General features: G+C 39.9%; 2 protein-coding genes across 5 annotated transcripts in view; one reads left to right on the top strand and one right to left on the bottom strand.

Annotated features, from left to right (window-relative positions):
* Window positions 1-4057, bottom strand: part of LOC143150316 (uncharacterized) — a 59388-nt gene extending 55331 nt beyond the window's left edge. Inside the window, exons 1-2 of the mRNA XM_076318502.1 lie at window positions 3775-4057; window positions 1277-1628 (exon numbers count right to left, since the gene is read on the bottom strand). The gene's annotated coding sequence lies outside the window, so the exon portion shown is untranslated. The remainder of the gene's footprint in view (window positions 1-1276; window positions 1629-3774) is intronic.
* Window positions 1-14963, top strand: part of Mxd (MAX dimerization protein) — a 306376-nt gene that overhangs the window by 180815 nt on the left and 110598 nt on the right. The window lies entirely within an intron of this gene.

Below are 14963 nucleotides of genomic sequence, written 5' to 3'. Positions count from 1 at the left end.
CTTTATCATACCAAACTAGATTATTAATATTGTGTTTGGCTTTAAATACTTTGGTAATTTCGTTATATTGTATTAAAAAATATTATGCGAGTATTATAATATAGTATATAAAAAAATAAATTACGATTATAAAGTTTTATATTTTACAAAGTAAAATGATATTACCAAATGTAATAAATATCATTGTGAAATTTAGAGAATAAAAAACGTCAACTTGTCAGTAATGTGCTCCGTTCACAGCAATCACATTTTGTCGCAAGAGCTCCGTAGCGAAAGGGTTAAATTGGGCTTGTACGGGCTATTCGTGTACGGACGTATATTGTGGAGGCCGTATATATACGCTCTGTGTGGCTGCTCACTTTAGGAGCACGTATATATACGGCTTTCGTAACGTAGGTATGCGGTTTTCATAGTTACAATGAGAAGTCGTTCAATTTGTATTTTAAAGAAACACGCTTATGGTAAATGAATACGCAACTGTTCAGGATGAGAAACGTAAATATCAGTGATATCCTACGGAATTTTAATCAATGTATGTTTAAGCAAGATCGAAAGTATGGGATAGTAAGTTCAATGCTGACTAAATATTGATCTTGCTTCGTACGACTATAGTATATTTTCAGTGAAATTCACAATGGACTAGTGCGTTCACTGTAATATTTTTATTTAGTTTCTCTTAAATATATGGGAAATGATGAAAATTTTAAACAATTCTTATCTCTATTACTAGCGTCACGCGCGAAGATCAAAACACATTACTCATTAAATTGTCTGACGCGTAATGAACCTCAATGAGCTGTAATTAAATACCTATAATTTATTAATACACAAGTGTATTGTGTCGAAAGTTTTAGGGAAACTCTGGTAATTATACGGTAGTTGAATTTTGTTCCAGCGAAGTAATGCGACCGACTTGGGAATAATTATTGCGCGATCGTGTATATACGCCTTTGCAGAAATTAATACGAGCGTTGAAAGTGGTCATCGTATAACGACAGCAGCTTTTACAATACAACGAATAGTTTTGTATACAAGCAAATTCGGTGCAACTAAAATTCTTAATGGTTCGAAAGAAATGGATGGTCAAAAATTATACTAAAAGTTCTAGATCTCGGTAACTGATCGTAATCGGTCTCGATTCAAGACACATATTAAGACGAGTACTTGACAAAGTTTGTTTTCTCGGGAGGTAAAAGGAAAAATTCAAGAGAAGGACAACGTGGAAAAAATTAACGCAAACGTAAACACAACAAAGAAATGAGATACAGGTTATTACCTTGGTAAGTGATCAAATGTTTCCCTCGATAACTGAACCGGAGAACTCCCCCACTATTGTTGCTCTGTCTCGCTCAGTCTCCTATTCCTTCTCATCGTCGAGCTGTACTCTCCTTACACAACGAACGTGGCTCCACTACTATATACAAACGTACGACTGTCGCTGTCGCTAGCACCGGCCGAGCTACGACCCCTCCCTAAGCGCGTGACGCGCGAGGTAGATGCGCAGAAAATTATTATACCGTCGACTGTTGAATGGCGTGGATCACGACGGGGGGCCACGTCGAGCCTTCGCCCTTCTCGGAAATCGGTAATCGACACATCAAGGTCTCCACTAGTTTTATGTTCCTTTTCTGTAAACAGAGTCAGCTTTTCACGAAACACTCTGCTATACGTAATTTTATATCAGGGTGACCAAATCGTTACAGATATCAACAAATACAATGCAACATAATAAATGCTACCTGTGTTTGAGGCACAGGTACTAAACGCGTGAAACGATACGAAATAACTAAACCTAGAAAACAGATTAATTACATATTCAATTATAAAATGGAATATTAACCGTGCCCTTGTATGGAGTTATTTTAATGTTTCATGGTGGGGTTGAAAAGTGAGACATTTCTTAACTCACTACGCCCCAAAGAGATATACAGTGCTGGACAAAAGTATTGGCACAGCATCATTGTTCTGATACAAGTGCTTATAACTATGAAACAAATTGATAAAAAGGAGAAATTTTTTAATACATTTATTTATTTATTATTCTAGATTATTATTTAACAGAAACAGTAATATAAATAAAGTGATATGCGAAATAATAACAAAAACATATTTATTGAGCGTTTTAAGCGTGGACAAAAGTATTGGCACAAATGATTGAAAGTACTTAGAAATTAAAAATTAATATTTGGTTGGCCCTCCATTCCTCATGATAACTTCCTTCAATCGTTTTGGCATTGAAGTTACCAATTTTTTTGTAAAATCCGGCTCTATATTGTTCCATTCTTGTAAAATAATAGCTTTTAATTGGTTTTTGTTTGTTATATTATATTTTCTAATTCTTTTTTCTAATTCATTCCAAACATGTTCGATGGGATTCATGTCTGGACTCTGGGGTGGGGTATTTAACGTGTGTGCGGTATTGTAAACGATCCATTGTCGTACAATATAGGCAGTATGTTTTGGATCATGGTCTTGTTGAAAATAAAAATCACGCGGGAGATTTAATTTATTAGCACTTTTAAATAAGTTTTCCTTTAATATATTTAAATATACATATTTGTCCATAATCTCATCTATGAATACTAATTCGCCAACCCCAGACGCTGCAATGGAACCCCATACCATGACTCCACCTCCTCCATGTTTCACAGTGGCTTGTAAATGTTGTGGATCCATTTCCGTATTTGGCTTTCTCCAAACTAATACTCTGCCATCTGATTTAAATATATTAAATTTACTTTCATCTGAAAATAATACGTTATTCCAGAATGTGGGATCCTTTTTTATAAATTCTTTTGCAAATTCTTTTCTCATCTTCCGATTCTTCTTGGATATGTATGGTTTCCTTCTTGCGACACACGCAGAATATCCCGCATCTTTTAACACTCTCAGTATAGTTTTCGAACTTACTTCTTTTTGATTTTCTTCATTTAACTTTGCTCTAAGTTGCGATGAGTTTAATTTACAATTTATTTTCACTTCCTTTACAATTTTCCGTTTTTCTCTAACTGTTAACTTTGAGGGACGTCCACTTCGATTCCTACTTTTGAAATCTGATTGATTCTCAAATCGTTTTACGACACTTCTAATAGTGAATCGACTTCTATTAACACTTTTTGCTATTTCACTATAAGATTTTCGCATTTTGTGCAAATTTAATATTATTTTTCTCTCTTCACTTGTAGTTTCTTTCCCTCTTCTTGACATTGTTGCTTGTTATATTTCCTATGTTGCTAATCGACTGAACTTAAGGATGACTGTTAGAAAAAATGACTATCAGGGAATCCCCTACCTATACCATCAAGTAACAATCGGATTTTTTTCCGAGAGATACAACTACACTAAATTTTGTATAATGTGCCAATACTTTTGTCCACGCTTAAAACGCTCAATAAATATGTTTTTGTTATTATTTCGCATATCACTTTATTTATATTACTGTTTCTGTTAAATAATAATCTAGAATAATAAATAAATAAATGTATTAAAAAATTTCTCCTTTTTATCAATTTGTTTCATAGTTATAAGCACTTGTATCAGAACAATGATGCTGTGCCAATACTTTCGTCCAGCACTGTATATATTTAAATTTGTCAATAACGTTACACAATTGTTTAGGAAACTCGCGAGAAAGAATAAGATTAGAAAATGATGATATAGAAACTGGACAGATTGAAACTTTTCGTTAACGCAATTAATAGTTTTGTACTTATTCAATTCGCCTTTTACCGCGTTAATTTTCTCGCAACATCGTTTGGTATCTCGTTTACTTACAAGCGTCTCGAAGAGTTTTATTCTTGGCATTTATCAGATATTGATTTGTACGTTATACATAACAGTTCTAATGTTAACTTTTGGTAGCCTTGGAAACGACGATCGCCAACAGGGCAACGCCCGTGTCCACCGCTACGATACGCATCATCCAACAGTCGACGGTGGATTAATCTACTGCGCTTCTATTCCGCGCATCGCGCGCTCAGAAAGAGATCGCCTTTCTACCAGGGTCTCTCGTGCACTTGTGGTTCAATGGACAAGTTTCTTTGCCCCGGTGCATACATGCAAGACACGATCTCTGTCCGAGATAAAAAAAGTTCTATTCCAGCCGAAAGATCCGCTATATTTCCCCAATAATTGAACAGAAACGGATACACGATTAATTATCGAGTCACTAGTATTTTTCGTCCATACGAATGTACTCGATTTCCAGAAAATAGAAACTCATATTTCGGATGACATTGTCGCGATGAAAATTTCGATAATTATTCAAAAGAGAGGGGTCTCGCCTTTTTCGACGATTTTTCAATACGTTCGAAAACATTTCGAACAACTTTTTCTGAGCTTCAAATTATTAAGCCTCCTCCAACTTTGAGAAACGGAGATTTGTTTAAAACAATTGCAAACAAAATTTCGTTAAACCGTAGAAATTTCTCGTGCAATCTTTCTTCTTTAATGCGAATACAACGATGCTTGTTAACATTCTATTGACGATTCGACGATTCAAAGTTCGCCGTATTTTTCAAAGAACCATCGAATTAATTTTTCTAAACAATTGCCAAAATTTGTTGCGCATTGTTCGTAAGGAACGGTTAAAATTTTTCGTAACCCGTAAATTCCACTTACGCGTACTCTTTGAATAAAAAATACGCAACAGTCAACAGCAACCGCATTATACCCGAATTATTATACCGCAGCCTAGTTTCTCGCGGTCTGGTCTGTGTGCCGAAACGATTGCGCTTCCACAAACAGCGAGACCCAGAATCGGTCCCGTAGTGGGAATGGGGGACACAGGGAAATCTTGCGGCAGGTATCTAATGCAGGCACGTAATGTACAGGTACCTGCAGATCGGATTGATATATACCGAGAATCTCCCACGCGGACTCCGCATGCATGGACGAACGGTGGATACGCACTGCTGCACCTCGCTCTGTAAACCGTGCAGCGGAGACCATAGGCAAACACGCATACACGCACCCAGACTCTGCACGCTATTGTGCCAGCCAGCCTGTAATTTACTAACTACGCATCCATTGTCCGTCGCCACTCTCTGTGTGCTGCGACACCTTAGCCTACCTCTCCGTCGACCTACGAGAGCCTCTTGCAAGAGACTGCCGTTTCTTTGCTTTTGTCTCTCGCTTGGCCTCCCGCTGCTTTTCAGATCGCGTTTCTTTGACTCTTTCGTTGCTACTTCAGCTTCGCATTTTAACCCTGAACTCCGAGCGGGAAATACACCCGGTGAAAATATTTCGAGCACTCGACGGGTCCAAATCGTATAAATCAAGATAATCCAAATCGGATAAATCAAAATAATCGAAATCAGATAAATCAAGATAAACCAAATCGGATAAATAATATTTCGAAACGTTCTTTAATAAGTCGAATCAATGTTCGTGGCGCCGTTGGGGATATTAGAATTATTTAATAGTTTATATTCAAACGGTTCGAATAAAGTATGAATCGATGGGTGCACGAATATTTACGAATCGGTATTATGAAAAAAATAGCGAGTCTGAGGTAGAGAAGTTTTATAAATATTTGCGAGCTCTGTTAAATCTTCACGACGGATAATTGTATAAATAATTTGTGTCGTTAAGGGGGATACTACACTGACGAGTCAGAAAAATCGAATTTTTGTTTTTTTTTTTTCTTTCATTTTCTTGAAGTTTACAGTGTGCAGAATGCTGCGTCATAAAGATATCTCGAAATTCAAACATTTAGCGAAGTTGCAACGATAAATAAACTTGTTTTACGTTTTTCTCAAAAGTATATTTTTCAAACTCATCGATACCAAATCTCTACATTTACTTCAAATTTTATAGAGATATTCTGCATAGAATATTCTACAATGTAGAGTAAGATTTTTTTAGTATGTTAATTATTTGATTTTTTATAAACGTTTAAAGTCGTTTTTTTTTTTTTATAAAAACGATTGTTTTTTCTTCAAACTTCGACCATTTCTACAATTATTAAAATTTTCAAAAAAAATCATACGCTACATTTTAGATAATAGTCTCTAGTTTATGAATGAACAACATTGTTTTATTTTAAAATTCCCAGTTCTTGTCGACTGTGGCGGTAAACAATGTTTCACCAGGAAGAGTTCTGGAAATAGCGAATAACTTCGCCATTTTCTACAATGTTTACTTTCGCAACATTTTTAAACGAAGCTGAAAGTTCTATTTATTATATATTCTCCGAGAAAGACTATATTTTTCATTTAGTAACTACTTAAAAAAAATTCTCAATCTTTACTTACTTTTTCACGTCTCAGAGAGGTGTCCTCCCTTAATATCCAAATATTTTACTTATATTCAAACATTATAAATAAAGTTTGAATCGATAGGTACTAGAATATTTACGAATCGGTATTATTAGAAAAATACCGAGTCTAAAGCAGAGAAGTTTCATAAATATTTGCAAGCTCAATTAAATCTTCACGACAGATAATTGTATAAATAATCGTTACGTTAATACGACTGTATACCGTGCACGAGAGGTTGAAATTGAAAATCGAATTGAAAAATTGAGATTCAACGAAGCGATTAATTTCAATGGTTATTTTCTGCGGATTCGAAACACCGAATGTCTCTTCCTCGCCTTTTTCCACTTGTCTATCATTTTCCGTGCAAGAAAAGATTAAACTTTCCCTATCGTTCCCGCGTCTTCTACTTTTCACCCTCAACCCAGTCTCGTCTCCCACTATTTATCTTTCCGCGATTCGTTTCCCCCTTATCTTCCTTTCCGTACCACTTCCGTTCTTTTATTTAACGCAATATTCTCCTGTGCCGGAAAATTCTCTTGCAACTATACCATCCGTTTCCAAGTTCCATTTTCATCTTTCGAATCACACCGTCGTTCCACGCGTATTATTTTTCTTCTCGACGTCCCGCTCTCGCCCCGGTTTCCACATTTTTATTATTTCTCTGTTGTTCTTCCCCCGTCGTCTTTTATTTCCCCTTGATATTTCACTACCCTCCCCCAGCCATCTCCTGGTTCCCGCGCGAGTAAAACGCCACTTACTGCGCGCGCGCGCCCGCGATCTCAGCCGGCGTTAATGCATCGACGCGTTATGGTTGTATTAAGCGTGGCGCATCGGTGCATTGCACTGCAGCTCGAGGAACAAGGAGACAGCGAGACTACGATCGCGTTAAGGAACATGACAACAGCACGACTTCCGCTTTAGAAACGACGTCGCGGTTCTCTGCAATCCTGGCGCGTTGGTATGTCGTGTATTTTCGAAATACCTTCTCGATTTCATAGACGGTATATATTACATATTTTTATAGATAACACGATAAATATTCTTTTACCTTTTTTAAGAACGATAAATATCGTCGAGTGCCTATATCGACACATTATTAACCCACTGAATTGTCGAGTGTCGTTTTATGCATCATTTTTGTTCTCTTTGATTTTTTCTTCTTTCCTTGAACGGTACGTTTAGTGTACGGAGTTATTTATCGATGTAATTTTATTTCAGATTGTTCATCGTTGTTGAATATATTTACACCGCGGTGAATATTTCTTTGTACACGTGTAAGACGGTATTCTATAATGCAACCTTCGTAGGACACGATCGTAAACAGTAATGCTCGCTTAAAGTTAAGTAAATCAGTTGTTGACGTTGAAATTATCGCGACGCAGGTGTACGTTTATTCCAGGAATTGTCTCGAGCTCGACTCACGAAGAAAAATAATAAACATAGGGAAAGTAAGCGAGAAAGAAATACTACGAGGAGTAGGGATGGTCGATCCTTGCGCATTTCAAACAAACATTGCACGCGAAACGATGAATTTTACCGTTAAAAAAATAAAAAGAAATCTATTTTACCATTTTATCTTTACGATAATAGTATCGACGTGGTTACGCCTTAAAACAGAGACGAAACACAATTTACTCGTAACGATTTTAAATACCCCGAAAATAATGGTAGAGTGATAAAATTTCTTCTGTTTGTGTCATATTGACACAATTATTGCAAAGAAAGAAAGTAGAGGATTAATTTTAAAGGAACTTATTGAAAGTTACATTTTAATAACCGATGCAGGATTTCCATGAGATGCTCGAACTTGATTGTCATTATTTGGCATAATATTTCTTCCTCGTTGCTGCTATATATGTATTCACTGTTTTTATTCATAGGGTAGGATTACGATCTGCTCGAGACACCGAGTAATGGGGGAATGGTGAGGATGGGTACTTGAAATGTATTTATTTATTGAAATTTAAGTGAACGTAATACGATTTCTAAAGCACGGTACGCGTTTAACGCGGTTTCTTATGATACAACCTTCGCAGGACACGACTGTAAACGATAATGCTCGCTTAAAGTCAAGTAAATCAGTTGTTGACTTTGAAATTATCGCGAAGCTGGTGGCAAATTTATTCCAAGAATTGTCCCGAGCTCGAGTCTCGAGGCCCTCGACAAGGAGAAATAATAAACATAGGGAAAGTAAGCGAGAAAGAAATAGTATGCGGAGTAGGGATGGTCGATCCTGTGCATTACAAACAAACATTGCACGCACGATGAATTATACAGTTACAAAAATAGAAATTTTTCCGCTTTATCTTTGTATCAATATTATCGATGGATCGACGTGGTTACTCCTTAAACTAGAGACGAAACATAACTTATTCGTAATGAATTTCAATATTCCAAACAGTGAAAATAATAAAACGGTAGTAAAATTACTTCGTTATTATAAAGATAAAGAAAGTAGAAGGTTCGTTTCAAAACGTAATGTAGAAACTTACATTTCTTCCTTGATTACACTTACTGTCTATCTATTCACTGTTTTTATTCACAGATGTGGATTATGATCAAATCGAGACATCGAGTACTGAGGGAATGGTCGAGATGGTTCCTTGAAATTTAATCGAGATATATCTATTCAAATTTAAACAAACGTAATACGGTTTCCTAGAACATTTCCTTCTTCGATTCAAATCTCAAAGACTCAAAGCTTTCATCTCTCACTTTTCCCAATCATTCTCTGGAACGGTTTGAGAATTATCAAGTTACATTTCCATCTTCGATCCAAATCTCAAACACTCAAAACTACCAATATTTTCTAATATTTCCAGGAATTTCGACTCGTTTAAGAATTATTCTTTAGAACAATTTGGGAGGTATCAAGTTACATTTCTTTCTTCGATTCGAACCTCGAAGACTCAAAACTACCAATATCTTACACTTTTTCCAATCCAACGTATCCACAAGTTTCAACTCATTCAAAAATTATTCTCTGCGTCAGTTTGAAAATTATCAAGTTACATTTACATCTTCAATTCAAACCTCAAACACTCAAAACTACCAATATTTTCTAATATTTCCAGGAATCTCGACTCGTTTGAGAATCATTCTTTAGAACAATTTGGGAAGTATCAAGTTACAGTTCCTTCTTCAATTCAAATCTCAAAGACTCAAAACTACCAATATCTTACACTTTTTCCAATCCAACGTATCCACAAGTTTCAACTCGTTCAAGAATCATTCTCTGGGCCAATTTGAGAAGTGTCAAGTTACATTTCCTTCTTCAATTCAAAGAATCTCACAGACTCAAAACTACCAATATCTTACACTTTTTCCAATCCAACGTATCCACAAGTTTCAACTCGTTCAAGAATTATTCTCTGGGTCAGTTTGAGAATTATCAAGTTTCATTTCCATCTTCGATTCAAACCTCGAACACTCAAAACTACCAATATTTTCTAATATTTCCAGGAATTTCGACTCGTTTGAGAATTATTCTTTAGAACAATTTGGGAAGTATCAAGTTACAGTTCCTTCTTCAATTCAAATCTCAAAGACTCAAAACTACCAATATTTTCCATTTCTTCCAATCAAGCATTTTCAGGAATCTCGACTCGTTTCAGAATTATTCTTTAGAACAATTTGGGAAGTATGAAATTACAGTTCCTTCTTCAATTCAAATCTCAAAGACTCAAAACTACCAATATCTTACACTTTTCCCAATCCAACGTATCCACAAGTTTCAACTCGTTCAAGAATCATTCTCTGTGTCAATTTGAGAATTATCAAGTTGCATTTCCTTCTTCAATTCAAAGAATCTCAAGGACTCAAAACTACCAATATCTTACACTTATTCCAATCCAGCGTACTCGCAAGTTTCGACTTATACAAGAATCATTCTCTGTGTCAGTTTGAGAATGATCAAGTCACATTTCCATTTTCGATTCGAATCTGGAAGACTCAAAACTACCAATACCTTACACTTTTTCCAATCAAACGTTCCCACGAATCCGGACCCGCTCCCTGGAACACTTCGAGAAGTATCAATTCCAGCCGTAAACGTATCGACGACATCGGAACGCGTGACGTGTACGATCGTTGCGATCCCTAGGCAAGACGAACAGCTTTCCCCACCCTCGAGCGATTAAAACCCTCCCGAACCGTATTCAAACGTACCCCGGTTCCGAGTCAGCGGTTTCCCTGCCCCCACCCATCTCGAGCGAAGAGGAGTCACCTAAATCGCGATGAAGTCGGGAGACGCGCGACCCGAGTCTTAGGGCGGGGTGGGGGGTGTGGCGGTTTCGACGCGATAAAACCACGTGGAAATCGCATCTACCCGGAAGAGTAGCCGCGACATTGGCGTGGAACGAAAATTGAATCGCGCCGCGATGAATCACTGGTGCCGGGACCAAGCAGAAACAACGAACCCGCGAGCGGTCAGTTCCCTCCCCCGAACTAATCCGCTCAGCGATTTCGAGCTGGTGGGAGTGAAGGGACGACAATAAAATCGGGCAGCGTGCATCTTCGATTGTATACGTGTAATTTATTCGCGCGTCGATGGACTCGCCGGGATCGTGAAACGGCGACCGGAACACGCGTCGTGGACGCGCGCGTTCGCGATTAGAGTTTCCCGGCACGAAGTAGTCGAGCCTCGCTTTTAAAGTGGGTTGAGGCGGTTTACGACGGGACCGTAGCTACTCGCTCCGCTCGGTACCCACCCCTTATCTCCGTTGTAAACTCGTATCGAGCCGAATGGGAAAGTACGAAGCCGATGGTGCTTACTTTTTCGACGATCACGCCGGCGCACGTACACGCACGCACGAAACGACATCCGGGATCGTAGGCGGTCCTTATCCGCGATCCTGGTGATTCTGTCGCCCCCAGAAACCGTGGCTGGCTCACCCCGTGGAGTTTCCCCCGTCTACCACCGAGCAGATCGGGTCCGATCGTTTTGCTGGAATATTTCGGTGAATTTTTCGAACGATGCTCTTGCTCGTTATCGGGCGACGAAGCGGGCTGATGGTAAACAAGGGAGGGAATAGATCAGCCATCGGATGGCTGATCCAGGATGCTTTGTTTGTATTTTCTTACCGCGAGATGAAATTAATTTCTGGCTGGAGGGCTGACTGGCCATGATCGTCCCTTGTAGCCTCGGGACGATTTCCTTGGTCGATGTGACCCTTTCGCCACGCAGGATGTTTAAAACTAAATTCTCGCGATACACATTGGGCGTGTTATTATTCTGTACTGGGTTACGGCTGTATATAGTACACTCCTGTGCGATGCACGCATTGTTTGCGAGAGCGTATATATACGATCCACTGTTCGTATATATACGAGAGTACCGAGAGGGCGTACATACACGTTCCACGTGCGTATATATACGTCTCCTGTGTTTACTGTCCATTTTCAGTGGTTGTGTATATGTATATTACAGCGGAAGGGTAGACGTAAGACTGGTTCAATGGAAGTGACCGATGTCATGTTGGTCTAACAATAGATATAATGTAACACATAACTGTACGTAACAGACTGGAATAATACAAGTGGTTTGACAGGTTGAATATGTATGAATATATACGTATGTATGTATATGTATGGAATGTCTTGGGGTAAGTGTTCTCTCCGTGGATTGTAATTTCGTCTCGAAGTTCAACCATAGCGTTTCGTTTGTTTTCTTACTGTATCTCGGAGGTTTTATATTATGCAGTCACTGACAGAGTTCAAGTAGCGTGGATGGTACCATCAGACGTAGTGTTAGAAGCGGAAAAATCGTTACTCTTTGTGAAGAAATTAATCTCACAACACCGCAAGGAAAAAAGAAAGGAACAAATATTCTAAGATACGTTCCAAGAATCAGAACCACCCAACGTCGTTAATGATATCCCTACAAGGGATTAGATCAGACCGGATGACAATGCACGAATTTTCCAAGTGCGCTAGAAATCCTAGATTCCGTCAATGCATCAATTTTCTGGAAGCAACACCCCCGTCGTACCCGTCAAATGTTTCATCCGAATTGCCACACCTCGTAGCGTAATCTCATCAAGAAACTTTCGACGTACTAAGAAACGAATCCAACGTCCAGGTCTCGGAAGACCATCCGTCTCAGGATCCTCCAATCTGCCGCAGAAAATTAAGGAAGCTCTCCTACCTTAGATCTGACATCTCCTTCTCAACCGTCTGAATTATCCAACCTTTGACACAGACCTAGCCTCGATAAACGCGTCGCGGAGAAGCGAAGGAAAACGGGGAAAGAGAGAAGGGGGGGGGGGGAGGTGCATTTTCCTGGCAATTAAACACAATTGTCGCTAAGCGGCAGCGCCCGTTCCCGAACATTAAATATCCCCAGGGAACGGACCACGGACCACCAAAACGAATCCCCGGGGACAGAGGCCGGAAGAATTTATGCCCGCTCGTTGAAAAAGTCTCCCCGTAGATCCGGCCAGCCTGATTTCACCGTAGCAAATTACTTCTTTAAATCGAGCAGACGTACGCTTCCTCCGCAATCCATTTCCGCCGTGGAAGAGAGAGAGTCTCCTTTCAACGCTCGTGTTCCGTTTCACGGATTGTTGGCCCACGTCTGCGTTGTTAATTTCATTCCGACCGACGCGGTCGTTTCAATCAATCCATCGACTTCGGAGGCACCGAGCGGAGGAGGATCGATTGAGCAAATGGGACGGGCGAGTCGAATTTCCCTGATTCTCGGTGACGCGGTTTAAGGCATTTTTATCGAGTGCTCGATTTTAGTACACCTTGGCGGTGAGTTCAATGGCTGAACAGGGGATTCACCGATCGTGGAAATGTCTGAGGATTCAGTCCGGCGGTGAGTTTCAGCAGAAACGTTCAATTTGGAGTGACTGGGTAGATTACTCGAAAAGAGAATATCATATTGTGTAACAGTGGAGGATTCTCGTAACGAGAAATCCTTACGTTCAACAAATCCGATTCCGAATTGTTCGTTGTGAATCCGAAATCGGTGATATCACTGTACCAAGGTCTAGTACAGGTCTGAACGATACAGAAAGACCAAGTGGTTTAATGAAATCTTGCGTTAACATTTGTATCTTTGTATTGGTCGTTCCGTGCCAACCAATCCTCTTCCGTGGAAGAGTCCGGGTGTGTTGTCCCGAAACTCTGAGAATTGCAGGACACCTAACAGTTCGAATAACGCGTGACGGAACACAGATGGATAAGCTGCTGCACAGGTGTCTCAAGAATCCCAATTTGCGATGTTACGTATCACAAATCAATCCCCAATGTATCAAACTCTCTGCAACTATCATCTGTCTTGCACCTCGACAACTGACTCTGATCGGATCGTGTAGCTGCATCGTTTAAACCCAACGATGTATCAATTAACAAAGACACGTTTCAGATCCTAATTAGATCCAAGATAAGATAATTAGATCCTAGTTGTCTCAACTAATGAATCCTTATCTACGCGAAGAAATATATACGATTCCTCGTGGAAGCAGTGCACACCTTGGTAACCTAGAGACACCGTGGATGTCTTCGAATAGTAATCCAAAACAGACCTTGTTCGCTCGTTTTTCGTATCGACGTACCAAGGAACATCGAACCATCGACCAACGACAATCGTCCACCATCTTCGCGCGGCCGTGGCATTGTTTAAAAGGGTCTCTTCGCCACGCCACACGTGTGCGTCATGTGCGCCCCATAGCCCCTTGCTTTCCACGCTGTATCGACGAGGACACGCACATGCATATTGCACCAGGCTGCATAACCCAGAAACGAACGCCCACGAGAACGGTAGGTTCGTGCGCGCTCGCGAGCACCCGCGAGCGATGCATCGCGTAATGAATATTCCGTTTCTGCGTGGGGTTACGTCTGACCCGCGGCAGCGTTTATCCAGTACCGACGAGTCTCTTCGCTTGGTGCTCGATCTAGCCAGTATATTGTCCAACTCACATCATCCAGATTATTTGCAAATGTGTCGGAAAGACGTTAACCCGAAGAGGCTTCGTTGCACGAGGTTCCCGATCCGTTCTTAATATTTCGGGGCACGGTTTGCGACCCTGAACTATTTCACGACACGTGTCCCTATCCCTGTAACGTTCGCTCTTTGTTACCCGTGGCGACTGTTCTCTCTGGTTGTCTTTCACTGGTTGTATCGGAATGTTTTCCTCATTCTCTGTTTACGATGTCGTAACGTGAACAAATAACGGAGAAGTCAGAATTACACGGTGGATGGGCACTTTTCCAACCCGAATCGTGGAATTTTGTTTAACTCGCGATTGTGGCACGTGGTTGACCCTTGTCGTATACATTTGCCGCCACGAAACGCTCTACGCGCGTCGCGGCCGTATATACGCGCCATGAAATCTTTTTATACTTCGGTCGTATATGTACGTTCGTCGTGAAACGCTCTTCTTACTCTACGGACGTTTATATACGTCTGGTGTATAGCGTTCGTGTATGGAGATACGAACTATTCGTTTCAAAATGTATCAATGATCGTTAAATACACGAGCGTGGTAACTCGGCGATCGGTACCTTCCTTTGGCGAAAGGGTCAAGAATTGTTAGAATTTCGTAAAGTCTCGAGGATCATTTTGAAACATTTACTCAGGGTGTTGATTATTTCGCTACAGCGAAACTGGCTTCCAACTGGCAAGCTCTCAAGGAAACACGCTCGTGTGTTTACTGTCATTGAGACATTTTCGAATGAATGCTGTTTATCTAAATATGT

Source organism: Ptiloglossa arizonensis, chromosome 8 (assembly GCF_051014685.1).
Source record: "Ptiloglossa arizonensis isolate GNS036 chromosome 8, iyPtiAriz1_principal, whole genome shotgun sequence".
In the NCBI taxonomy this organism is placed as follows: domain Eukaryota; kingdom Metazoa; phylum Arthropoda; class Insecta; order Hymenoptera; family Colletidae; genus Ptiloglossa; species Ptiloglossa arizonensis.
The sequence above is the reverse complement of the archived record's forward strand: the minus strand, read 5'-3'. Positions and strand labels throughout refer to the sequence as shown.